The 27,866-nt window shown below is 42.2% G+C and overlaps 1 protein-coding gene across 15 annotated transcripts in view; it reads left to right on the forward strand.

The window, feature by feature from the left end:
* Camta1 (calmodulin binding transcription activator 1) overlaps positions 1–27,866 on the forward strand; it is a 777,226-nt gene that overhangs the window by 45,835 nt on the left and 703,525 nt on the right. The gene's annotated exons all lie outside the window — the stretch shown is intronic.

Consider the following 27,866-nt stretch of genomic DNA (forward strand, 5'->3'; position numbering starts at 1 on the left):
GACAAATAAGATGATGAAGCAGACTTGTGCTCTCTCTGTAAATTATTGATCATCAGCCTCATGTGGGCATTGCTACCACCCACAGTCTTCCAGGATTCTCCCCAGCTCAGCCTGCTCTCCTGTTGTGCTGTTTTGTACTTTCTGCTTTTCTCAGGCCAGATCAGTCCTTTATCAGCCCCCTCTTGGAGCTGTTTCACATTAGGGTATAGAAGCCAGTGGGCGCTCCAGATCTCCCTACCTCCAAACTATGTCCACTGCTTTTCTTGTTCAAAGGCCAGTGTGTTCCCACGAGTGCTGGACCCAGCCCTCTCCTGCTTGAGCAGGTGTCCAGCAGCTGCCTTACGCTCTTGGATCAGCCATGCCTCCATGTCCGCTGCATCTTTTAAGGGTGATGTGCAGAGCTTTTCTGGTTAGACCCTTCCTGCACCAGAAGACAGAGACCTCACTGACCCACGGTCCCTCTCTGTCCACAGCCCATTCAACAAGGAAGTTCTCTTAACACCAAAACTTCCTCCTAAAGTAATCTACTTATTTCTCCTACTTCTCACTTGAAAATCACTGCTCATCTCCTGTCCACCCCCCGCCACTCCATACCATCTGGCTGTCAAGTTTTCCAGCAACCTGAGACTTGCTGAGTGCACGCCTTGTCCACACCTTATTCAGTGGCTGATAGCCTCCTCATGGTTAGCCTTAGTCTCTCCCGAGACAGCGCCTTGAACTGAGATGGTTCCCTGCTGTTGTTCTCGCCTCTCAGGCCACCTCAGCTGTTTCCTGACCGTGGTCTTCCAAGTCCACCTTTCAGCAATGAAGTCCCTTGCAATTGCTCTTTTCTCTCAGCTCTCTCTAAATAGTTTCATCTACTGACAGAGCTTAGCACACATCCCACATTTAGTCCTAACCTTTACTCATATGCAGCTTCAGTTGCTCATTGGCATCTCAGACACAGTCATCCAGAACTGGACTCAGACTGTATTAGTTTGTTTGATGTTACTATAACAAAATAGCTGAAGCTGTGTATTTATGAAGGAAAGAGGTTTGTTTAGCTTTTAATTAGGGGGCTGAAAGTCCAGGATCCAACAGCCCCGTTGGTTGAGCTTCTGGTGATGTAGATGACATCTTGGTGGGAAGGAGCTTGCGTGGGAGAGATGGTGTGGCCAGACAGGAAGCCAGAGCACCAGGAGGGCCTGGGGCGCTCTTTGATAACAACTCTGTCTTAAAAACTGACCTGGGTCCCAGAGAATGTCATCAGTCCCTGCCAAGGGAGGGCCTTCTGTGACCTAACCGCTGTCTACTAGGCCCCACTTCATGAAGGTTCCACGCTGTCTCAACGCTGTCACGCTGAGAACCATGCTGCCAACCCCTGACCTGCTGCCCTCCATTGCACCTCATTTCATCTCACTAAAATCACGGGCAGCATCAAGCCTTCCCTGGCCTTCTTCCTCCTCCGTCACTGGGTTTCTTGGCACAGGGGCCTTTTTGCAATTGAGTTGAGCCTGTGGAGACTTTCTCAGAAGCGTGTCTTCAGCCATCCACTGGATCACAGAGGAAGCCAGCTGTACTGAGATAGTTATCAAAATCTTAATAAGACTCAGATGGTGAGATATACATACATATTTATGTGTATTTCTTCAGTGTTCTTGAATATTAGGATCTAGTGGTGCGTCTGGAACTGTCATAAATTTGAGAGGGTAATAAACATGAATGATATAACATTGTACAGTAACTGGGATTACAAAAATCTCTGAAAGGTCACAGGTACAGGCTATTCTGTTTACAGTTAAACAGAACATTTCATTTTGGTTGGAAGTTAGTGAAGTGGGGATACCATTCTCCTCCAAGTTCGTGGGCCTCCTGTCCTTGTCACTGCCTTTCACCTCTGCATCTGCAAGTGCTGCTTTCCACTCTGGACCTCCTCCATTTCATTCTGCCCACAGCAGCTACTAGTGTTTACAAACTAGTAAAATCTGAGTGAAATCATGTCAGTCCCCACACACATTCTTCCATTCTTTTTCATGCTTTTCTGGATATGGAGTCACACCTTGGTACACTGATGGATCTCCCAGTCTGGCCCCTCTGGCCTCCCTGTCCTGCCTTGTTGTGGATCCTCCTGGGCTTTAAACAACACATTTTTTTTTTTTTGGTACTGGGGATTGAATTTAGGATCTTGTGCTTGCAAGGCGGGTGCGGTGCCACTGATCTAAATCCCCAGCCCCACAACACACATTTTTTACCTGTCTCCTGGGTGTAGGGTGCGAGTGTGCCTGGCTGGCCCCTCTCACAGCCAGGGGTCAGGGTGTTAGCTGAGCTGCGTTCTTATCTGCAGGCCTGACTGAGAAGGGTCAGTGAGCCACCAGTGCGATCGTTGGCCTTCTGAGCTATTGGACCAATTGAAGGCCTCAGTTTCTTGCTGGCTCCGAGCTGATGCCCACTCTCAGCTCCTGTGAATGAGTGCTTTCCTGTCATGGTCACTTCGCTTCCTCAAGCAGGAGTCCCAGCAAGAAGGATGTTTGAGGCCATCCTCACACTCCATCCCCTTGCTGTATTCTGCTGGTTAGAATGAACTCTCACGTCAGGCCCACTCCTGTTTGGGGAGGGTTTACAGAGGAGGCTGGGAACCTGGAGCCGCTTAGCCTGTTACCCCCCCTTTACCCCACCCTGACCTTCTGAACCCATGAGGATCTTTAGAAAAGGAAGCCCAGTTTCCACACACCCCTGCAGAGAAGCCCCTCATGTATGGGATGCCTTTTTGTTACCAGGTTTAAGCTGAGCATAGCACGTAGGAGCTAAGTCGTCCTCTTAAATTTACCATGTCATCCGATGCATCAGGAATTTTGAGTGGTTAAAAGAAGAGGGATAAAACAACTTTCTTATCCCTCAAATTTCTTCTTGTTCTGACTCTTTCTTCAGCAAACTTTGCATTCAGAACACACTTACAAAATGTTTGCTAAGTGCTAGGGTTAGAAACAGGACGAACAAGATAGTGTGCATTTTGAAGCTACATGTTTCTCAGATATTAGTATTTTGTAACTGGAAGGAGTGATATTTAAAAAAAATTCTTTTAATAGCATTTTTTTAAACATGTTTTCATGTGGAGCCAAAATCTATAAAACTAAAAACGTGGAGCTGCTCCGGTTGAAGCCAGGTTGCGGGGGGGGGCAGTGCTGCCTGTTTGGACTTGTGCCTCTTCTGGTGGCAGCTGCCGTGGTACATCATTCAGCTTTCCACCGCTGGGGCAAAATGCGTGACAAGCGCAGCCTGAAGCAGGAAGGGTTTATTTTGGTTCACAGTTTCAGAGGGTTCAGTCCACGGTCAGGGGCTCCAAGGCAGAAACATCGTGGGAGAGGGGCGTGGTGGTGAAGGCTGCTTACCTCAGAGTGGCCAGCAGCAGAGAGCAGGGAAAGAGCCAGAGAGTGAGGAAGGAGCCAGGTACCAGACATCACCCCCAAGGTCATGCCCCTGTGGTCCACCCAGACACCCAGAGTGTGGTCTGTTAATCTCTTAGGCATCTCTCAAGCCAGTCAAATTGACAGTCAAGCTTAGCCATCATCAACATTTGGAACCCTGGGTGATAGCAAGCAAGATTACCAACACTGCAGCTGAGGAAGTTGCACTGAGCCAGGTGGAGCACTGACTTAGAACAGCTCCAGTCATTCCCCGGACTAGTGGCTTGCATGTGGGGAAGTGCACAGGTGGGTGTTATAGTGAGTGTGCCATCCATGATCCTGTGGTGAATGGTAAACATGCTTTCACCGAGAAGCTTGGAGAAGTCACCATCCTCCTTCTAGCCCAGTGTCTTCTCTTTGCATTGATGGTTCTCATCCCTGGCTCCGTGCAAAAAACAGCCACTCATGCAGCTTTTTAAACATGCAATACCAGGCCTGGGCTTCACCCCAGGTGCATTCAGTTGGGGGGGGGGGTCCCTCGGGTAGGGCCCAGGTGTGAGAGTTTTAGACTCTTTGGGAGATAGTAAAATTCAGCCAGGGTTTAGAACCACAGTCTCAATCTACTTTTGACTGCTTTCAGAAAAAGTCTTCATTGCAGCTAAGCAAATTGTGGTTAAAAATAAGCAAAAAGTAATCTGGAGAGGAACTTTTGTGATAGACACATGACATAAGTAAATGTACAGTTATCTGAATCAGCTGGTACTTCTGAATTTGGCTGAAAACTCCTAAGCATTGTATATGTTAAAGCTGGTATGTGTTAGGGCAAAGTTTATCTATTTGTGTTTTTCCTGTAACCTTCAAACTTGTCCTTTCTGATATTTTGGGTTTAATACAGGGAAGCATCTGTTGTAAAATGTGGAAATTATTTTTTGTCTTTTCTTCCATAGCCCAAATCTCTTGATTAGCTACTATTCTCTGTCCATACCTAAAGGTTCTTATATATCCATCCATTTCCTAGCCAGTGCTAAACACTGTGGCAGTGAGCTTTCTGGGTACGTGGTCTTCTAGTTTGGAAAGACACCATATTTTACAAGATGATCAGTTTCTAAGAAATCTCCATTGTTAGAGAAAAAGTCCACATGGTTGGTGGAGTCAAGGAAAGATGGGAAAAGTGATCAAGAAGTTATCCCAGGCTGAGGTAGAGGTTCTCAGAGAAGGGATTGGCTGTTAATGGTCCCACAGTTTTTTCCTTGATCGGTCTTTTTAGCGTGAGAGTAACTATAACTGTCTGCTTTGTACATTCCCAAACTTCTTTTACTGTACTTCTCTGACATTGACATAATCCTGCAGTGACAACAGATTTATTGTGATTTTCATTTCACATACTTCATAAGCGTCATGATAATTAATCTTACTTTGCTTTCTTAGTTTCCAAGATAGTTGTTTTCCTCCTAGCCCCCTCATTAACTAATAGTTTTCTGTTTGATTGTTTCATGTTAGTCTTCAGCAGCACCCAATCGTCTCCTTATGAATTTCTGTAAATTGAAGGCCATTTTAGTGGTTTAGCCCTGTATCATTTCCCTATTCCCTGAGATTGGATTGAAAATACAGTGTAATTGTTAGTGAGGTTGGCTTCTTCAGTTTTTGAAATAGAGGTTAAAAGTGTATATGTATGTGGGTAAATGTTATGTGTACACCATATATACAGTGCATGCCTGTGCATGTTACATGTATTGTGGCTATAATGTGTATATGTAGGGTGTGGGTAGAGAGTATGTACATGTTGTGAGTATATGGATGTACTTAGGTGGAGGTAGTAAGAGCAGTGTTTGTAGTAGTGTGTGGAGAGCTACTCCTATGCTAGTGCGCACAGTGTGGTGTACACTCTAAGGCCGTGAGAGTCTGTGGTGGAGCTGGCAGCCTGTCCTCTACCATTTAAGGCACCTCAGGTGCTCTGTGCTTCCAGAACAGTTAACTTACTTTTTAAGGGTGGCTTGGCGGATTCAGTGAGGTAACAAGTGCAACCCAAACACAATGCACTGTGAAACATTAGTTCATTTGCATAGTGCTGCTGTGTGTAGTATTATTGAGATACAAAAATCATTAACTCTAAAGCAAAAGGCTGCTATATTGGATTGCATTAAAAGCACTTCTGTTTACCAAAAGATGCCATTAAATGAATGAAAAGTCAGAGTGAGATTGGCCAGCATAGGCCTATATTCAGAATATTTTAAGAATTCCTGTAAGTCAATAAGAAGAAGACAGACAACCCAGTAGAAAAATGAGCAAGAGCGTTAGCATGTACTTCGCCAGTGGTCAGTAGACGTAGGGAAAGGTACTCTGCTGCACCAGTCAGCGGGGAAATGTAAAGACCACAGCAAGGTGCCATTGTGCATCCAAATGGCTGAATTATAAAAGACAGGGTCACATGCTGGCAAGGAATGGAGCAGTGGGCATCTACATTAGTTTAACCACTTTTGGAAACCAGAACCGTCAGACTGGAAGGTAAGCACACCATGCATCTTAGCAGCCCCACACTTCTGGTGTATGTTTCTAACAGAACTGAATACATGTGTTTGTACCAAAAGACACATCCAGGTGTCCTCACTAGCATTACTTCAGATTCCCCAAAGCTGGAAGCAGCCCAAATGCTCATCAGCAAAAGAATGGAAAATTAATTGTGATACATTCATATAATGTTAACTATAAAACCATGGAAATGAGTGAATTCTGTATCCAGAAATGAGTCGCTTTCACAAACAGTGTTAAAAGAAACTAGACAATCAAGTACAGTATTGTATGATTCTATGTACAGGTTCGAAACAAGTTTGAAAACAGGCAAATTGAATTTGTGGTGTTGGAGGCAGAAGTATTTATCTTTGGAGCATGGGGAGGATGGGGTGGCCTGGGTCCTGTGGTTTTGGTAATGTTCTGTTTGGTGGTCATGGGTGTGATGCCTGGACACATACATATACAAATACACACAGGAGTTGTGCCCTTTTCTGTTTGTGTATTTCAGTAAGGAGGCCAGTGAAGTATTACATGGTAAGAAATACATTATTAGACACAATGAGCAAAATACAGCTGCATGCAACATGGCAGAGGCTCACAGAATGTGTAGTACCTGATTCTATTTTTCTAAAGTTCAAAAAGTTAGTGCCAAGCTATGTAGGGATACATACAAGACTTGTGTCTGCCAGGCAGGCTTCAGTGAGGAAGCAGACCCACTGTGAGTGTCATGGGATAAGGGCCCCGCTTCTTACAGGAATAAGAGTGTGCACTGTGGGAGAAGTTGGAAATGGAGTCCAGAAGGAGGACATAGAGGCTCAGAGGAAGTCAGCATGACTTTTCCTGCTGCACCTGGATGGTCAACCCACAGGAGGGTCAAGGGAGCAGGCATGAGAGCTGCTGGAGTGGGACCACACAGGGAGGCGGATGAAAAGGTCTGTGGAAGGTAGCTGCCACTTTCACAGGTCTGCTGCCCATCTGGAGGAAGCTGGGGCTCTCTGTTGATTGGCAAGCCCAGAACCAGGAAGCAGAGCTCTGGGAAAGAAGAGAGCATGCACATAGGCCGGTAGCGTGCTGCACCTCTGTTTCTGTGCCTTTCACCACTCTTTGAATTGCAGTATATGTATTCAAAGAACTGTTTTCACCTCTGTCTTTTTCTGTTTCTTCTTTTTTTTGGAGCCAGAGTCTCATGTAGTCCAGGCTGGCCTTGAACTCACAATCCTCCTGCCTCAGCCTCCCATATGCTGGGATTACAGGCCTGTGCCCAGCTTCACCTGCATTTCTGTCACCACCTCCAGGTGCCCTGGGCTTGGAAAGTAGTGAGTGTTTCACTTTTGGTTTTAAATCTTGTGCAAATCCAGGGAAGGGAATCCTGGGAAATCCAGTGTAACTGGAGCATTTGAGTTAAAAACTGCTCAGTGATGGTTGCAACCCCCCCCCCCCCCACATTGAACTCAGGGCCTTGCGCTTGCCCGGCAGACACGGCACCACTGAGCTAAATCCCTGGCCTGATGGTTGCACAATTCTGTCAGTACACTAAAACTGTTATTTCAGTGCCTGGAGTTTATGGTATGTGAATTATATCTCAGTAAAGTTGGTAGTTGAACAGCACTGCCAGAGGTTGAAAACTCCAAGAAAACAATTAGTACAAAAGTTTGATTTCCTTTGGGAGAAGAGGGGGTTAGAAAACCTTTTCCTTGATATGGGTGGGGGTTCCACAAATGTTTGTGCTGTTACCATGCAGTCTTTTTTTTTTTTGGTACTGGGGATTGAACTCAGGACCTTGTGGTTTCAAGGAAGGTAGCAGCACCACTGAGCTAAATCCCTGGCCCCACCATGCAGTCTTTTGCAAATACATATGGTGGAAAGCACACAGAAAAGATGAGAATTCTTAGTGTGGTGTGGTGGGGGCAGTGAAATAAGCACAGTTGGTAAGATACAGTCTTCATTCTCTACCTTTGTCCAGGTGCTGAGATGTTAACACGGGTGAGTTGAGTGTTACTTCTTGAGGTGTGGATTTCGGGGTGGCAGTTGCTCCTCATCAGGTTGTGTTGTGTGATCCCTAAACTGATGTTCTTTGGAAAGCTGGAGGGTAGTCACTGTGATCTGTTTGTTAAACAGGTCTCTAGGTCTTTCCTCAGCCCTGTAAGTTTTGAAAATAGGTCAGTGGGATAGTTCGGTCAGTTTTTGCTGTATATATTTGATTTTAAAATTTAAACTAAGGTTTCTTCATACTTAAAAGTATATTTTGCAGATTCGTTAAAACTTTCATGTCAGGCTGGGCGAGGTGGTGCACATGTGTGGTCCCAGCACTTGGGAGGCTGAGGCAGGAGGTTCACCAGGAGCTTGAGGCCAGCATGGGCTACATAGTGAGTTTAAGGCCAACCTGAACTACATAGCGAGACCCTGTCTAAAATCAAACAAACAAACAACAAAAAACCCAAACTTTCATGTTAGATATGTTTGGATAATCTGGGAAATCACAACATTCTCATCATCTAAATCTTATTGGAAAATGCCCTTATCTAACTCTCCATTTATGTGGGGCCACTTTTCATTTGAATGTTTGTTCTGGCTCTTTTTATTCTCTTTGTAAGGAGGAAGCAGTTGCCCAAATAAAGATCTGTAGCTTTCCTGCCTGGGGCCGTAGTTGCACCACAGTTCTTACATGGATGTGAAAGTTTTTACAAAAGTTCAAAACAGAGAACCTTGTATTATATGTATGCAAAGACTAGAAAGTTTTTCCTGTGGTTATGTAGACTTCTGGCTAATTCTCTTGGTGTAGAGCCATATGTAGAATGAATTTTGAATTAGGATTTTTGGAATGAAATTATTTGTACAAGGGTTAAATTTATAACAGTAAAGCCTTCCTAGTATTACTTAAGGCATGTCTAAAATCTGGATACAAGGACAAATAGGGATTTATAGCCAGGGAGCTGGGTGGGGTCAGTGGATGGAAAACTACAGGAAGAAACTTCAGGGGCAAGTGACATTCTGGCTAAACCCAGCTGATAGGGTTCTTGTGGAAGTCAGGCCAAGTGATCAGACATCATGGGGTGTGGTGGGTAGAGGATGGGGATCCAGGCTGGTTAGACGTTGAGGTTGGGAGCTTCTGGCTAAACCATGGGGTCAGGATACTTGGTGACTCTGGGTTGTGCTGGCCAGCTAGAATGGATGCTGGTAGTTAAAGCTAGGCAAGAAGAGGATTAGGAGGAGCTGGTGTAGTGTGTGGTTGGGAGACACTGTCAGTGCCCCAGTCCCAAGGTGAGCCTGCCTTTAGAAGTACACGGATGGTGGACACAGTCTTGTAGCGAAGACAGACATAAAGTTTAACTGCGTTAAAGGGTGTAATGGAGCCATGGGCATGTGTATACAGGATGAATTTGGGGCACAAAGGAGGCACCAGTGAAATTGTGGTTGTTAAAAAACACAATCCTAAGTCTGCATTTCGAAGGTAATGAGTTTTCTAGGCGAGGGAGAATCAGCAAGAAAACTCTAGGCTGAAGGCAGTGTGTGCAACCATCGGAAGGAGGAGATAGTTTGTCCTGCTTGGTTAACTTGGTTGTGGCTGGCCGAGGACTTGGGAGAGATGGATGAGTTAAGATGAGAGAGACAGCAGGGATATCACAGAAGGCTCTGTGTGCTGTGTTGGGCTCACACTTTACCTCATAGGTAACAGGATTAATTGAAAGATTTTAATCAGAAGAATAAATGATTATATTTTTCATTTTACACAGTCACTTTATGGACAGTATAGAGAATGGCTTGGAGAGAAGCTGAGAGTCTGGTGAGGAATCCAGACCAGAGATATTAATTAAGACCTATTTTTAGAAAGTAGACAAGCATCTGACGAAGGAGCTGCAACCAGTAAGATTTAGTATGACCTCTAAGATACGGTGGCTGTAGCAGGAGAGAAGATAAATTTTGATCTTTTATGTACTTCACAGGGTTCACAGAGAAATGACTGGAAGGAGCAGTTAGAATTGGGGCTTCTGTACCATCCTGCTAGGTGAGGGGAGGCTGAGAAAGGGCTTCTGTGGGAAGATCTGAAGGCCCTTGGGAGAGTAGGTGGCAGATACGCTAGTTTTGTGACATTGTTTAGATGGGGTCTGTTTGGGTGTCTTCCCATCCTGGAAGATTTGACTTGTTCCAGGGGGCATTTATGATAAGTGAGTTCTTCTGGGAGGCTCTGCCTTTAGGGACATAAAGGATTTTAGGGACTTGAATGTCTTCTGCTCAAAATAATTTGTATGCTATAGTGGCGTATTCTGGATCCTTTCTTAGTGAAGGAGAGGAGAGGAGGAATTACTGAGATTCTGGCTAATGGTACTATAGATAATGAAATGCACCGAGAAGAGCAGGTTGTAGGAGTGATGAATTTGTGTTTGTATAGTAGATTTGTAGCACTTGTGGGACATCTAGATAGAGAGCCTAGGAAGCAATTGAATAGACCGGGAGCCTGAAAGCTTGGAGATGCTGAGGGTACCGATGGAATCTTCCTGGGAGAGTAGGAAGGATGGGGGAAAAAGAAGTTCTGGAAGTGAACTGGAGGAAACTGAAAAATGGGAGTGGATGAGGAGAATAGGGAGAAAATTGAGTTTATAAAGGAAACTATAAGGAATAGCTGAAGATGAGAAATGGGAGGACAGAGCAGCAGCGGTTAGCAGTGCCAGGTTGCAGAGTAAAAGCATCCTGTGTGTTAAGGAAATAGCTTCTGGATTGTATGACAGTGGTGCTGTTTTGAGAAGGAAGTGGGAACTTTATTTAAATGGATTTGAGACAATTGGCTTATCACTTAAAAATAACTAGATTAGAGCTCTAGCTTATAACCTCATAGCAAAATAAATATAAAAATTGGAAGTAACAAAAATACTAGTAGAGGGGTTAATACTTACATAGTATTCAGATGCCAAGGACCATTCTAATCATGACACCAAAATCAGAAAAGACTGACAAATTTGCAAATAAGTTCAGCATTTTTATGTGCTAAAAAAGCCATAAAATTAAAATATAACTAGCAGACTGAGAGAAATATTTGCCATGTGTTTATGACCTAATTGAGATCTTAGTGGGTTTAGCAGAGGGTTAAACACAGTGGGAGAGAGAAATAGTATATTGAAAATAAATACTCAAAATGGAATATAAGGAAATGAAATAAATACAGCAGTGCACCTAATAATCATAAACTATACATTCTTTTCATATGCACAGAGAACATTTATCAAAGTTGCTGATTTGTGAACAGGTCTTGACAAATTTCAAAAGGTCAAGAATATCAGACTTAGGGTAAAGATAGGTTTAATGTTTGAAAAATTGAGAAAAATATTAAACACTAATAAAGCAGACAAATAATGTACCAAATGCAGAAATTGCCTTTGATAAAATCCAATACTCATTTAAAATGAAATCTCATCACACATTATGAATAAAAGGTAGACTTCCTTAATTTGGTAAGGGTTAGTCAGAAAAATCCTGTGGCAAGCATCCTGTTCAGTGGTGAAAATGTTGAAAGGCTGGGAAAGAATTAAGTTATTTTTACAGTTACTGCTTCTGTTTATTATTTTACCAGAAGTTGAACCTAGTTCACTAAGACAAGACAAACATAGTACAAGGATCAGAATGGAAAGAATAAAGCTGTGATTTTATAAATGACATAATTATACAGCAGAGAATCCAAAAATAAGTCTTTGTAACTTATAAGCAATAAACAAGGTTGCAAGATTCAAGGTAACTCTAGCAGAATTGCAATTTTATGTACCACCAACAAGCAGAAAATAAAACATTCATTTGCAATAGCTTAAAAGATATTTTTTCAGAAAAAAATGTAAAACAATGCAGATTCTCTGTGTAAAAGCAGAAAACATTAAGAGATGTTAAAGATCTAAACACATAAGGAAGTTACCATTTATGGATTAGAAAACTCAATATTGTTAAGATGTTTTTCCCAAATTCAGTGTAGTATCGACCAAAATCATGACAGCTAGACAGGTAGACCAGTTGAACAAAGTAGTCCAGAAAGAGACCCACACTTTTATGGACCCTTGGTTTATTACATAAGAGACTCTGCAGGGCACTAGAGAGAGGACACTGCAGTAAATAGTGTTGGGGTGCTGGGGTTGTAGCACTTACCTAGGGTGTGTCAGGCCTTGAATTCAATCCTCAGCATCACTCCCCAACCCGAAAGTATTTGGTTAGATACTGGTATAGAAGAAAACAAAATGTAATCCCTGCCTTACACCACACATACGGGTTAATCCCAAATCCATGCTAGTCTAATCTAGCCATGAGAAAGAAATTACTAAATTGAAAGAATTTTCTTGAAGAGTTACTCATTATGACAGGAAAGTGAAGTAATGAGGCAATGGCTGGTTAGAATCCAAGACAACTCCGGAGAATAAGAGAATAACAGGTACCCAGAGCAGCTGCTGCTCTGAGGATGGGTCCCCTCCACTGCCTAGGACTGAGGTCCAGACCATGTCCAGAGGGCGCAGGGTGGAGGAGTCCCTGGGGCACTATGCTGGTGGAACTTGATGGAAATTCACCCTCTGGAACTTGCCAGAAGACGATCTGTAGGGTGCCAGAGAAAAGGTCTTAATGGGACGGTGTCCACCATGCTACGGACTACTCAGACGGGGTGCTGGGAGGAGCTGCTGACCATTGGTGACAGCGGTGTCACAGTCCCCAGAGGCCAGAGAGGCTGCACATTGCTGGAGGAACTGGATACTAGAGAAGCCACCCAGGGTGCAGGAACTGGCTGCTGGATAGTAACACACGAAAGGGGGGGTGGCTGGCAGGCTGTACACTTTGGGGCACCAGGATGGTACCACTGTTCTGTTTTCTTTTTCTCCCTGCAAATAGATTATGCTGATTGCCCCTCCTTTTATATTAATTCATATTTATTCAGTTGATGTCATTGAGTGTTCTCTCTATGGCAGACTAGTTGTGGAAGAGTGGACAATGTAGATACTGAACTTGCCTTGGACAGTTTGTGGGCTGGTAGGACAGCTGGTCATTTGAGGTGTTTCTTTGTATCAGGTATTGTTCTGGTCCTTGGTGATCAAGACAGTGTTGCTTTAAAAGGGAAGTAACTATTGAAAATAATAAATGATAACATATTTAGAAAATCATCAAAAGAGATATGAAGGAAAAATCCAGGCTGCTATGAAAGAGGAGTTTCCATTTACATGGGAAGCTAGGGAACCTTCTCAGAAGTGAAATTTAATGAGGTACATCATGACGAGGAGTTAGCCCAGTGAGGTGAGTGGTGCAGACAGAGGAAGGTTGTGGCAAGTCCTTTCCATGGGGAAAAGCTGGGCTTACCTGAAGAAGTGCGAATTAGGATGAGGTAGAGTGGCAGAAGAAGAGGCTGCAGCAGGGGCCAAATTGCTCCATTCTTAGGCCATTTTACGAACTGGTGTGGCCCAGTGAGGGCACGTACGAGAGAGGTCTGAAATTGGAGAGTCATGGACTGTATTGTAGGTGCCTTTTCTTTTATTGCCATCATGTGTGGTGCTGCATGGCCAGTTGATGGGAGGCAAGAGTGGCGGTCAAAAGATCACTGGGTGTGTTTGCAGAGTCCAGGGGAAGCTCATGGTGGCCCCATGGTGGCAGCAATATAGCTGGAGATACCTGGATAGTTTGGGCATGGGGTTTGGAAATAGTATCAAGCAGACCTAGGGATGGGTCGAATGTGGACCGGGAGGAAAAAGGAGCTGATGAGAAAGAATGACTTTCAGGTTTCTGGTTTCAGTTATTGTGTGGAGTGTTGATGCCACTTTCCTGTGTACTTCTGTAGTGAATACGAATTACTCGTTCAATTAAAAAAAGTAAAGAAACTTGGATTTGGAGATGCATAAGGCTTTGGGGATCTAACAAAAACAAACCAGTTTGTGGGAACTGGAAAGTGAAGAAGTGGCAGTAGTGTGCAGACTACCTCAATTCTGCAAGTTCTTAGAGAAGCTGTAAAGTAGAAGAAGGCTGGGGTAGGGCTGTAGCACAGAGGACGCTGTGTTTGTTTTACAAACGGTAGATTTGAGAGACTTCGGTTGGCAGGGAGAAACCATAGAGAGGAGAGGGCAGGCGTTAGCTCAGCACGATCTCCAGTGTCTGTTCAAGGCAGTATTCTAAGCCCTTGCAAAATACAAATGGCAAAAAATTGGCATAAATAAAAAACAAGACAAAAAAGCCTCTTAATGAGGAGGTCTAGGAGTGCTGAGGTGGGGGTGGGCAGCAGGATGTAATTTTGTGTAGTAAGTGGCACTGATGGACGCAATGCCATTAGAATGTAAGATCCACCAGAGCAGGGATTTTGTTTTACTCACTGCTGTCTCCAGAGTTCAACACATAGTAAGTGCTTTGCTTTAGTTAATCATTGTTGGGTGAATGAAATAGTGCTGCACAGTCTCAGGAATGAGAATAAGTGAATTGTGGAATACAGAGGAAAGACAAAGTGGGGAGAGTCATGAAGATGTATTATAGAGATATTAGTACTGATGTCCTCAATTCAAAGTATAATTATATCTGTTTTTAAGGATTTAACTATTAAGTCATTTTTTGAAGTCACTTTGTTTCTGGCATAGTTTTGTCTGCTCCATGTTTCCCAGTTGTATTAATACAATATATAGATCTTGCTTGTCCTTAGGGACATTACCCAATTGAGAGAAAACTGTTTTCAGTAATTTAAAAATCAAATTGGTGTTATATATTGGTCTATGTATTGAAGATCTTTAACAGCCTTTCTTGCTTTCAGCAATGTGCTGCCTTGAAGTAGTGTGTGTTCGTGTATGTGTGTTGTGATTGTTCTTGGCATTTAAAGAAACTAATTTGTCTGAATTTTAACTACAGTGGTTATATATTAAACTTAAGTTACACTCGTCACAGTTACTCTTTTGATCAGTTAATTGGGCTGAATCCAAGTGAGATTTTCATGGGCCTCAGCTAAGTTTAGCCTCATGGTGATGGTCTTGTTTGCTTGAAATCCTGTGGACAGGCATAGCTCCTTCTAGTTTAGGCACTCACGGAGACGATTGTCCTTTATTTGCTGGGTTTTAATGCCTTTTGAGTTTCTAGTGCCCTATATAACTTTGCTGGAGGTCAAGATCTGATTACTTCCTAGGGCTGGGGATTTAGCTCAGTGGTTCCACTGCCTGCCACGCAAGCACAAGATCCTGAGTTCGATCCCCGGTACCATAAGAAAAAAAAAGAAAAAAGGAAAAGATCTGACTACTTCTTGCTGCTTAGTGTAGGGCAATCTTTTGTCGGAAAGAACTTGATACAAATGTTTTAAGACCATTCATTTACAGCTGGAAGTTACCTTATATTTGAAGGACTTCACATGTTAATGAGGAAAAGGGAGTATGCAAAATCACTGTCCTTTTTGTCACAGGGTGTCTGTCCCTTCCCATAGAAATTGCTTTCTTATATTTTTATTCTTACATATTTATTTATAAATACTTCATTATCAGAATAATAAATGGTCATTGGAAAAATCCTAACATAGGAGTGAGAGATTAAAATATTTACACTTTCCTCTAGAATTGTACATCTTGGAAGATAACAATTTTCAAAAATTTGATTTATAATCTATGTTAGTCCATTTTTTTGTAGACAAAATACCAGAGGCTGAGAACTTGATAAAGTAAGGCGGTTTTATTTAGCTTACAGTTTTGGAGGCTGACCATCTAAGATCAGGAGGCCTCATTGGTTCAGTATATGGGCTGCATAATGGTGGATGACAAAAGCTCATGCGAAAGGGGGTGCTGACATTGCTACAGGAAGCCATCGAGGCCAGCTAGGGGCCAAGCTCAATCTTTATAACAGCCATCCAGGGTCCCAGGAGAAGTACCTTCATCCCTTCTGAGAACTCTGCCTCAGTTGCTCTAAGGACTGCCTCTAGGCCTACTACCTGTTAAAAATTCCGTACCACCTCCTAAGTCCTCTATCTTGGGAACTGTGCCTCCAATATAAGAGCTTTGGGGGACACACTCAGACGTAGCCAGACCATAGCAGTATCCTTCTTTGGATTTTAAAGATGCATATCAAATCACGTGTGTGTGTGTGTAAAATATGTATACCTCTGTAAATATGTGTGAGTGCACACATACACACATGCACACAGGCAAGGAATCTTTATACCTCTCCCGTAACTTTTCTCCTCATGACACAATATATTGTGAACATTTTCCATGTCATCTCATATGTGTTTTGTATGTGTGTACCTAATTGCACAGCATGAGTGCTCCATAATTTTGTTCTTATGATTAGTGATACACTTAGCATTCTTGCTCACATATTTTTTGCACACTTTTTTTTTTAGGACACATGTGCTTTTTGTAGTGTAAACATTTGCCATACCTGGGAAATGTACCAATTTGGATTCTGCGTAGCCAGGTACAAGCATGTCCATTTTCCCAAAGCCCTCACCAGCACTAGGTGTTATCTCTGTTAAATCTCTCTCAGTCCAACAGGTTAGAAACTTACTGTTTCCATTTAATTTGCATTTCTTTGTATCTTCTTTGACATGTTTTGACTTTTTTTTTTTGGTACCGGGGATTGAACTCATGTCCTTGTGGTTGGGCAGCAGGTGACGAAACCACTGAGCTAAATATACCCCGGCCCTGTTTTGACATTTTTAAAAAATGTACTTTTTGAATTGTTTTCAGTCTTTTGCTCTTTTTTTTTCTGGTAGGATCATTCTTTTTCTGATGTCTTTCTTTTAAAATATGTGTACATAATTTTTCTCTCATTAGGCATCTATATTTCTTGTTATGTGCTCACGCCAGTCCTGTTGATTCATGCTCCCAAACTTGAAACTTTCTGGCCTTAATACCAAACTTAGGTAAGGCTTTCTGTCACTAATAATTAGGTATTTAGGGTTTCTTTTTTGTTTCAAACTTTTATCATTAGATGTTTAATATAACTAAAAAATTTAAAAATACACATGCAGTGTAAGATACAATCTAATTTCATTTTTCTCTTAGATACGTCTAACTGAATTATTGATCCTTTCTACTGATTTGAAATGTTGCATTTACAGTGTGGTGAATTTCCATTTCTTTATGGACTCTGTTTACTTATCTGTTTATTCTGTGTCTACATCAATAGCTCCCTCCCTCCTTCCCTCCGTCCTTTCTTTCTTGATTTAGTTTTTCTCATCCTGACATATCATGAAAAATTATTTCTCTTCTTTTCTTAAATGTCTATCAAAAATGGAATGTGGGGCCGGGGATTTCACTCAGTGGTTCCGTCACTTCCCTTGAAAGCGCAAGGTCCTGAGTTTGATCCCCAGTACCAAAAACAACAAAAGAAGAATGTGACTTTATGGTAGAAATGTTTGAATGGTCTCTTGGTAGTTTCAGTAAGTTGAGATAACATCTTTTAGAAGTTGTGGGTTGATGAGGAAAACTAAAGCAACTTTTCTTGCTATTGATGTGGAATTAAAATAATAACCTTTACTTCTCCAGTCATCACTTTCTAGCTCCTCACCTCTTAGAGCACATTGGAAATGAAAATCCTTCTTGGCCTGGGGGTGGGTGGAGCAGAACCCGGATAGGTCTGGGGTGGGTGGCCAGGTTCTCCTTGGGTGTGAGCACGAGAGGACCAAGGCCTGTAGCCCGGCTGTGCTGTGCCGTGCCTGTCAGGGAAGTGTTTGGGAAGCTTGCTTTAGGCTCCATGCTCCCGCTTTGGTTCTTCATTGTTAGGCTTTGGTAGCTTGATATCAACTTAATATTTGGGGAGCCAGATTTAAGGAAAACTTAATTGTAGTAAAAATGTACATAACAGGAAATTGACTGTCCTTGCACAGTGTTAAGTGTATTCACATTGTCGTGCAGCCACCACCACCATCCATCTCCGAAGCTTGTATCCTCCCAAGCTGAAACTCTGTCCCCAACTAACACAGCCACCCAGCCCCTTCAGTCCCCAGCAACAACTGTTCCACTGTCCCTTGTGAATTTGACTACTCTGGGGTCTCATAAAGTGGAGTCATACGACATTTGTTAAGATGCATCCACGTTGTGGCATTCCTTGGAATTTCCTTTCTTTTTCAGGCTGCATGATACTCTGTTGTGTGTGGGCCACATTTTCTTATCCATTCACCGTCGGTGAGCACTTTGCTTGCTGTGAGCATGTGTGTGCCAGTCTCAAGGCCAGACTCTTTGAAAGCTTGTTTTCCTTCATATTTTCACCTCTTTTGCTACCTTTCCAACTTGAATTTAGCTTCTGTTATTCTGCTGAACTTTCTTAGATCATCAGCAATCTTAAAATTGTTGAGTATAAGGAGCATTTTTTAGGGTATGTTTTATGATTTTGTAGACATACTCAACCAAACGGACCAGGCCTCCCTGGCTCCGGGAATGAGAGCTCCCTGGTGTCCTGTGTGCTGCATGCTCCTCCTTGCTCCCCTCTGCCTGGCATCTGATGGTGGAATTTCCTCAGAACTTGACCCTAGGTCTGCTCTCTGTGAGCACTAAATGTGGGTATTTCTTAGGAATTAGCCCAAGACTCCCTTCTCCAGGGTTTAATTAAGCAGTCTGATCTTTTACATGAACAAGGTAACTGATTTTTTATTTAGAAAAAGAGTAGGGAGGCCGGGGGTTTAGCTCAGTGGTTCCACCGCCTGCCTTGCAAGTACAAGGTCCCGAGTTCAATACCTGGTACCAAAAAAAAAAGGATAAGAATATAGCACGTATGAATTACATTATTTTTCTTTTTTTTTTTTGCTTAAATTCTTTTATTGGTACATTTTAGGTATACAGTTCGTTTACATTTATCATTGGGTGCTTGTACCTGTACATGATGGATCTTGGTTCTTATTTTTTTCCCCATTACCTGTGCGCCCTTCACCCCCACCACCCTTCCCTATTTACATAGACTTCGTTTCCATTTTTTTTTCTTTTCTCGTAATTTTTCCTTTCCATTCTTTCCTTTCCCCACCTCCTCTGAATTACATTATTTTTAAAGGGTATGACAACCTCCAGCTTTATGAGATATACTCAGCAAATAAAAATGTTAGAAAGTATCCAGTGTGATGGTTCGGTATATGCAGTGATTATTAGCACAGTGAGCACATGCTGTACTGTACATGTTTTATGTGTATGGGGGAGCTGAGGACCCTTGAATCTACTGTCTTTGTAGAGTTCAAGTAAACAATACAGTATTAACTATAGTCACCATGCTGTACATTGGATCCCCAGAACTTACTCATCTTACAGCTAAACATCTGTACTCTTTGACCAGAATCTCCCCATTTCCCAACCCCTCATCCTGGTAACTACTGGTCTACTTGTGCTTCTTTGACCCTTGTTGATATTCCTTCTAGTTCCAGCAACCTGACCCATTTCCATAGTTTCCATTTTCCAGGGACTCTTACCTTGTTTCTTAAGCTCAGATCTCCAGGCTCCCCGTTTGTGCTGCCTTCCAGACGTCTCCTCTGCTGCCTAGCCTGGCTGAAGTAGAGTTCATGGTTGTCTTCCAGTAGGCCCTGCAGGGTACTTGAGCCTCTCAGGTGCTCAACTCAGATCCTTTGGGTCATTTTTAGAATGGATGTTTTAGGATAGAGTTACAGGGAAGTCGTATAGAGAGTTTGAGTTCTCCACCGTTTCCCTGTCAGCATTACTGTGGTTCTCTTGTCACCACCAATGAACCAATATTGATTCATTGTTGCCAACCAAACTCCACACTATTTGCATTTCCTTAGTTTTTCTCTAGTCCTTTTCTTTTCCAGGATTCCATCTAGGATTGCCACATCTTATCCAGTTGTCATATCTTTTTAGGTTTCATTAAACTGACAGTTTCTCAGACTTTCCTTGTTATTATTGGCCTTGACAGGTGAGGTATTTTATATGATGTTCTTCAATTTGGGTTTGTCTGCCTATTTTCTCATGATTAGGCTGGGGTTATGGGTTTTGGGAAGAAGACCACAGAGGAAAAGTACCATTCTCATCTCATCAGATCGAAGGTACCTGCTCTCAACATGACTTATTACTGAGAGTATTAAGCTTGATCACCTGGCTGAGGTACTGTTAGTCAGGTTTCTTCACTGTAAAGTTACTGTTTTTCTCCCGTAAAGGGCCATTTTTGACTCTCTTTCTTTCTTTTAATCTGTATTGGACCTAAGCCAGTTTCTACTGGTTCTTTTTCCCAAATAAATCTCCATTCTGTCCTCATCATTCTTTACAGCCACCACTTCGTGCAGGCCACAATGACTTGTGCCCAGACTGCTTCGAGAGCTCTCCTGGGCCCTGTGCCGGCCACTACCATGGTCTCCCCCAGCCCGTCTGTGCCCTGATGCTGGAGCAGTCCTGTAGAAAGCCGTGAATGACTCCACTGTGCTGCAGGTGTCTTCCCTTTCAGCAGTCTCCAGGCCCATGTAGCCTGGTCTGTTCCTGCTCCAGTCTCCAGCTAACGCCTTCTTGCATTGCTTTCCACTCCAACCACTGGTTCCTTGCCCTGAATTCCTTCAGCATACTCAGCTCCTTTATCCTGTCTTTCTTAGTCACCCTCCAGGAAAACTTCAGATCTCAGCTGAGCTGTTACTTAAATCCATTTGACCCCGTGTTGGATCAGTGAGGTCCCCTTGCCCTGGGTTTCCATACGTAGTTCTCTGCACTTTTTTGCTATACCTGTGATGCCCTAAGTTGCTGGAAGTTCTGTATCTAAATTGTATTTCAGTTGCCAAATTGACCAGGCTGAAACTCTCTTTCCGCTCTTTACTGTGTATCCATCCCTCCCAGAATAGGTGCTTGATAATATTTGTTGAAGGATGAGTTTTGTCTTCTGAATGAAAAACAGGCACTCTTCATCTTTAGCATGCAAGTGTACAGATTCTTGAATTTATTTCTCTTAGTTTACTGATTTAAATGCCTTGTGTGTCCTTTTAAATTTACCATGTAAGGTGCTGTGCTAGGTACAGTAGTGGATCAAAAAGTGTTAATGTTCAGCCTGTGCTGCTCTGGAGGTTCTGCTTGTCCACTCACCCCTTCTCTTCTTCACCGAACAATGTGGCCCTTGTCGTGCCAGCGCCTGTGCGGAGTGTGGGGTTTGGAATGTGTGTGATCCTGTGGGACGAAAACCTTACAGATGCTTTGTGGAGTAGGACAGATCTGGACAGATTTAGTTTTAAGATTTATAATCTTGAGCTTACCGGTGATCCATCTGCAAAAGTGGAGACTGGAATGTCTCCCTGGCAGGCTGTGGAGAAGAAAAGGACTGTAAGGTGATTTTCATCATAATCATAGTAATCACAGAGCTAATGTTTATTGCTTTTTTAGGCCCTGAGCATTATGCTAAGCAGTTTATTTTTGTTAATTCTTACAGCAACCTTATGAGGTAGAGAGGTTATATTTTCATGTTATGAATGAAGAAAGTGAGACTTAGTTGAAATATTAAATAATTTGTGTTTGCCCAAGAAGGAGTAAGAGGTAGAGCTATTGTTTGAGCCCAGGTTTAACTACTTGTGATTTTTAAAGTCCAGAAAGGATTCTTTGTATCTTATAATCATTGCACCTTCCAGTGTAACTCTGCTCCTTTGGGTTTTAAAAGACTTTTTTTTTTTTTTTTTTTGCTAGTACTGGGGATCAAACTCGGGACCTTGCGCTTGTGAGGCAGGCAGTGAAATCACTGAGCTAAATCCCCAGCCCTTGAAAGACTTTTTAGACATCTCTTGGCATCTAAAAGTTTTTAGGTCTTGGGACTAGCCCCATCAAGCTGGTTTCAACTTGAAGTTTTGCCTTTTAATTTACATTTTAGCAGTGTTGACAACTGTGTCTGACTGGTTGCCTGCCAGGGGCCAGTGAACCTGTGTGAACGTGTGTGGGCCTGGAGGATGGGACCCTCCTCCACAGTGTTCTAAAGGGAGCAGACTCACCTGAGGGATTTATCAAACATGCAGATTTCTTAGCCACGTTTTTGGTGTCTTAGATTGTAATTCCCCTAGGGGAGGACATAGGAGACTGTTCTTTCCAGGGATGTGTTTTGGATAGTGAATTCTCAGTCAGTCTGAAGTTTGAGGACAAGTGAATAGAGGAAGTGAGAAACGTCAGCCTCAGGGACCAGCCTGTCCCACAGGAAGCCAGTAGAGAAATTAGAGTGAGCACTGATGTGCATGGCCAGTAAGGTTTCAAACAAGTAATATGGGAATAAAATCAACATGGGTGAATTTGTCCCCCTTCTATAAATTTGTATTTGGGGAAATTTGGTACATATTTTATCATCATTTCTCCCTATTGGAATTGCCCTAGAAAGGAGTGGGTCTTGGTTATGACAAGGTAGGTTCAATTTTATAAACGTGGCAGGCCATTCTGAAGCAAAAACTTCAGTATATTTTGTAAATTAGCATATCATATGCACAATTAGGAGTTTTTGTCCAAGGCTGATTTCTGATGGTCTCTTAGAGGAACATGTTAGACTATGCCTTGATTTTTTTTTTTTTTGATACCGGGGATCAAACTCGGGACCTTGCGCTTGCAAGGCAGGTGGCGGAACCACTGAGCCACATCCCCAACCCTGGTTGTGCCTTGATTTTTGATGTAGAAAATATGGTAACTTAGAAATTGATAATTTCAAGGTGTGGCCAGGATGAAAGCTAGTGCTATCAAATGTTTTGAATCCTTAGCATTTATGTTTGTTTCATGTTTATTAATAAACATAGAGGATACTTTTATTATCTCCAGAAACAGCAAGACAACAAGCAGCCCAGGGCGGCAGCTCCTGTCCTCTCTGCATGAGCGGCCCAGGCGTTCCCCTGTCTGTGGCTTCAGGTGCCTGGCCTGTCCCCATGCTGTCTTGTGCTCCCGCCCGCCATCCCCATCCTGCACAGCTTAGTGAGGGGTAATTGGCCTATGAAAAATTGCACGTCTTTTTTGTTTTTTTTTAAAGCAGCTTATTATTTTTTAAAATAATTATATCTTTTTTTGTCTCATTAAGTTACATTTTAGGTATAAAATACAGTTACATACATCACTGGGATCTTGTATCATTACATGAGTATCTTGGTTCATATTTTTTCCCCTTCCCCTGCCCTCCCTTCAACCCCTCCACCCTTCCCTATTTGCCAAGACTTTGTTTCCAGTTTTTTCCCTTCTCTCATATTTTTTCTTTTCCCTTCTTTCCTTTCCCCTACCCCTTCCACTTCCTCTACTCCTTTAGACCTTTTTTTCTATTACACAATATCAATTATACATTTTTTGATTACAGTATTAAAATTTAGAGGACATTACCACTAATTTTACAGAATTTAAAAGGATATAGAAAGCATATTACAAAAATCTTTTTTGAAATAAATTTGACAACTTCTAAGAAGTACCTTGGAAGACAAATTAATGAAACTAACTCTGGAGGAAATATAAAATGTGAATAGCACGTATTAAAGAAAGTGTATTCCTAGCTTGAAAACCTACCTGTATGACAACACAGGCTCATATGCATTTTAACTGATGAATTATATCAAACATTTAAAGCAGAAGAAAGAATGCATCTCCCCTCATTTTAGGAAATCAACATTTGCACGTTTTAAAAATATATTTCTCTTTGTAATTGACACATGGTGATTATACACGTTTGTGGAGTACAGCATGATGTCTCAGTGCATGTGCAACGTGCAGTGATCAGGTCAGGGTTATTGGCGTATCCCATATCCATTAACCCAGACATTCAAAATCTTGTTAGCTCTTACACCAGAGTTACTCTAGTGTGTTCCAGAACATTACAGGCTCTTCCTCCTGTCCACTGCCGACCCATAACCATTTCCCCGTTCTTCCCAGATTCTTGGACTGCTCCTCTGCTCTTTGCTTCTGTGAGATCAACTTTTCACTTTTCACATCCAAGTGAAAACGTGTGGGATTTGTCTTCCTGATAACATATTTTTGTGTGAGTTCATAAATGTACATATGTAGGCCCCGCATGACCATCCATCCCTGCACTATGCTAATGAGCATAGGCAGCAGTCATGTTTTCTGGCACTTTTTGAGTTCTTTCCTCCTCCACTTATTATCCTTTAATGAAATCTTTGAAGTTATTAGGGGAAAAAGTTACATTGTTGAGGATAAAATAGTAGCAGGAAAGTATTTAATTGTAGTTTTAGGGCTTTTGGGGAAGAATATAGTGGAAATAATATGATGATTATAGGTATAGGTTGCTGTATTATTTTAGAAAGTTTTGAGGAACTGACAAATATCTTAGGCCATCTTTGAAAGATTTGACAGGAAGTGTATTTTCTAGGAGGTCGGAAAAGCAGTAGGGATGGTGAATGTGGCTCATGGGGAGAGGAAGGCAGAATGAGGCCCCCTCTGGGGGCCACACATGGCTGAGTCTCAGATATGGGAACTAAATCCTCCTTTTTTCTTCAGTTTTTTTTTTTTTTTTTTTTCCCGGTACCAGGGATCAAACTCGGGTCCTTGCACTTGCAGGGCAGGCAGCAGAACCACTGAGCTAAATCCCTGGCCCTTTCTTCAGTTTTTAATGGACAGTATTTCTACTATGCTGGAAAACCTAACAGAAACTTTAACCTGAGGGCCGGGGGTTTAGCTCAGTGGTTCTACCTCCTGCCTCACAAGCGAAAGGTCCCAAGTTTGATCCCCAGTACCAAAAAAAATAAAGAAAAAAACCCCTTAACCTGAAGTGGTAATAGGAATGTAATCCCCACTTAATTCAAGGGTATAGTTAGCTGAAGTGCATTTTAGTTTTATTGAATGGTATCTTGGTGATTTATTTATATTTATAGATTAAAAATGATAAATTTTGCCCATCATTGAAATTGGCTTTGGCTGGGTATTTCTTTCCTTGCCGAATATACTTGCTGAGCTTAGTTTCTGCTGCAGAAAGCCTTATATAATACCATTGAGTTAAAGGCCGTTTTGTAAAGAGTGAGTAAAATGTCCGGGGCTCTGTTTTAATGGTTTCTTCAACTGTCTCCTGGTTTCTTTGACTGGACTTTTGTAACGTATTTTTCATTTCTCTCCCATTCTTCGATGTATTTTACTTCAAAAGAAATATGCTTTAACTTTCTTAGAAATGATTTCTTTGCTTTATGTCTGTTTATTTTAGAGCAAGCCAGCTCCTTGACCCGCCTCCCTATAATAGCACAAATTGAGTTTAGGAAAGCCAGATCCCAGTACAGCGTGGTCCAGGTGTTAGAGCTGCCCCAGGTGAGACTCCCTGGAGAAACCCTCTCTGCTAGAGCGTTGGTGACGCGATGGTGTGTCAGAGACTTGTTATCCTGCTTCTGAGTGTGTAGCTCATGACTGTGGTGGCCTAGAGTCATTCCCAGTTTCAGAGTAAGGATACCATGTGTGCTACAGTTGGACCCATATTAGGACTTTTGAGCATTTCCTGTTTAATTCATTTACTACTTACAGAGACAGACTGTGCTTTTGAAGTCTGTCTGAGGCCCATGAGCCTTCTGTATCCCTCGATGTGGGAGAACTCTGTGGTTGCGCAAGTTGGGGATCTGTTTCGGGTGAATGACAACCTCTTAGTTGGTGCGTGTATTGATTCAGTCCATTTGGAGTCGTTAGCTTCCTGTGGCCTTAGTGAAGAAAAGGGAGGCTTGTGGAGAAGAAAGCAAGCTGCATAATTTTGGTTCACGGGGCACTGTTGACTGGGGGCCTGGGAATAGGGCTAGGAGGTGAGAAGTGCCAAAGAGAAACGGAACCCAAAATCAGGATGAGGGCCAGCTCCATCAGGGGGTGAAGAAGCTATTCCAGGCCTCACAAGCGCTAAGAATTCAGAGCAGAACCTTCCCTTTAATGGTTTTCAGGTTAAATAGGAAGGCGTCAACTCCAGTGAGTTCTGTGGAAAACACATGTGAATTCCACATACCTGCCCAGCAAATGGGCTGCACGCTGAGGGTGCGCTCTGTGTTGTTAAAGTAGCGTCAGTTGTCCCTTGATGCCTTTTAGCCTTCTTTCTACTTCCTAAATTCTGTTTCTGTATCCTTGACTGAGGACCACAGTAAACTCCTTGCAGCTGTTACCATCCCCTCCCAAATGGCAAACTCATTTAGAAAACATTAGCTAAAATCCATCATTGATTTGTTTTTTGAAATTACTTAAAATGTTGTCATTATTGACACAATTTCATTCAAAACCAGTTTGTCAGATCTGCTAAGTGTTTAGGAGGATTGATTTAGTCCTGTGGAATTATTTGTGGGAATTCGGTTGGTTGTAATATTGCGGTTCTAAAGAGCAATTTCTGACTACTTGGCACAGCCTAAGAAAGTGGTAGAAAGTTTCGGGTAGTGGTTCTTGTAAGTTGGTGAATTTTAAGAATGATGTAGACTTTTTTGAAAAGCATCTGTAAGTACTTAATTTTGTTGTCAAGTAGAGTTTATAAATATAGGTTTTGCTAATGAATGGGACCTAGAGATAGTCAGTCTGAATAGGCTTGCTGCTTCTGCTTTTTTGGTACAGGGGATTAAACTCAGGTCCTGGCGCTTGCGCAGCAGGTGGCAGAACCACTGAGCTAAATTCCTGGCCTTGCTTCTCCTTTTTAGTATAAAATGTTTTAGAACAACAAAACTTGACTAAGGTCTCACTACTGGCTTCTTGCCTTTTGTTACAAATGTGCTGAAATGGTCTAGATAATGTTACCACTAAAACAACGTATGCATTGTTTTGATGGGTATTGATTCCTTCTGTAGTGTTCAAAATTGCTTGCATGCCTCGCAGCAACAAATGCATATGTGACACACTGAGATGAGCACTCCAGAAAAGTAGAATGCCGGCTTACTTTTCAGCAGTGGTGCAACCTAAAGGGAAGAAATCTTGATTTTAGAGATGTAGCCTCAAGGCACTAACACACTTGTATCCAGTGCATGAAGCTCTGCAAGCTATTTTAACACAGCCTGATCAGAGGGAACAGAAATCTGGCATTTACAGAGTTTGCTTATTTATTGATTGCCATAAGCTACTAGAAAGCATATCCTGTTCCTTTTAATGAAATCTGTTTGGACAGTTGTCTGTATTTTAATATGTAAGTATTTGGGGAATTTGGTCTTAACAAGGGTAACCCAGGTGCTCAATATTTTGGGCTAAAACTGAACTGGGGGAGCAGAAGAAGGAATGGCAAGTGAGGGTTGATAAAGGAGCGGCAACTGAGCCAAGGCCCTTCACTAGTTGTGCTTCCAAACCTGTCCTCAAGGGGCAGGCCCGTGTGCGCAATGTTTCAGAATCTCCTGGCCAGTAAGCGTCAGGAGTTGGACCCTGAAGTAGGAAGGTAGCTGCTCAAGCTTACTTTTCAGAGGAGACACTGAAGACTGTAGTGTGAAACTGTTTATTTTATTTGCTAGTGAAGTGAATGCTGAAATTATTTGCCATTACTATTAATGTTACTGTTGGTTGCGTAAAGTTAAATTTGTCATGAATTAGGTGGTAGCTACATTAAAAAAAAATCCCTTAGCTTGTTATATTCTTTTAAAAACATTTGTTAATGGGTGCCATGAGTAAATAATAACATTTGTTGAAGAAATGAAGCCTGTCAGAAACTTTTTTCCCTTTGTTAAATATTCCTTATGTCAATCTTCTATTAACTCTGTGTAATCCAGTAGAACTAGCAAGTTATTTTGCTTAAAATGATTTTTTTCCCTGTGCAGTGAAAGTTGAATGTGAGAACAGATCTTAATAGATATAGTTACACAGTTTATTTTATCATGTATCACTTTATTGCTGTCTTCTAGAACATTGTTATACTAAATGTTCCAATAATGGAAATTTTATGCAGCTACTTCAAATGAAAGAAATTTGCAAAAACTCAATTTTGGAACTCATTCCTTGAGGAGAGGGAGAAAACTCAACCATGCTGTGACCAAATTAGATTTCTGATACGTTGGCAACTTATCAGACACTTGTCATTTCCAGAAAACAGGGTGTGGGCTCCAACTGAAATATCAATACTTCCCAGTCACTTTCAATTGGAGATATTTTGGTTTTTAATATGATTGAATGATTAAAATGTTTACAAAATTTTGTTGATAACAGGTAA

The sequence above is a fragment of the Heterocephalus glaber genome, unplaced genomic scaffold (genome assembly GCF_053883595.1).
Source record: "Heterocephalus glaber isolate CG9 unplaced genomic scaffold, H.glaber_assembly_v1.0 deba00001447, whole genome shotgun sequence".
Lineage (NCBI taxonomy): Eukaryota > Metazoa > Chordata > Mammalia > Rodentia > Bathyergidae > Heterocephalus > Heterocephalus glaber.